Genomic DNA, 405 nt, shown 5'->3' with positions numbered 1-405 from the left:
CTTGAGCTGAAAATCACCCCGAGTCTGGGAAGGGCTGGATGAACCCTTCCTTCGTTAGGGAGAGCCTCGCCCCAGGCGCATTTCGAACCGAACCGGAAAGCTCTCCCTTCGCCGGGGCGGCCACGGTTCCCCCCTCCCGCCCCTCGAGACAGCGCAACCCGCGGGAAACCTAAGCAACACGGAAAGCTTTTCCACCTTTCTCTGATAAACGCGAGGTTAGCCGAGTTCTGCAGAAAAAAAAAAAAAACAGCAGCCTTGAACTAAGCGGCACCTGTCCTGCGGGGATGCTTTACACCAAGGGGACCCTTTCACTCTATAACCTTGTGAAATTAACTCCCTAAAATCCTGCGTGGCAGCTCTGTAAAATCTCCCCCCACCTCTGCCCCAGCAGAGCCCGGGGGAGCC

Source organism: Egretta garzetta, unplaced genomic scaffold (genome assembly GCF_000687185.1).
Source record: "Egretta garzetta isolate BGI_Z169 unplaced genomic scaffold, ASM68718v1 scaffold313, whole genome shotgun sequence".
NCBI classification, from domain to species: Eukaryota; Metazoa; Chordata; class Aves; order Pelecaniformes; family Ardeidae; genus Egretta; species Egretta garzetta.
Note: the sequence above shows the minus strand (reverse complement) of the source record.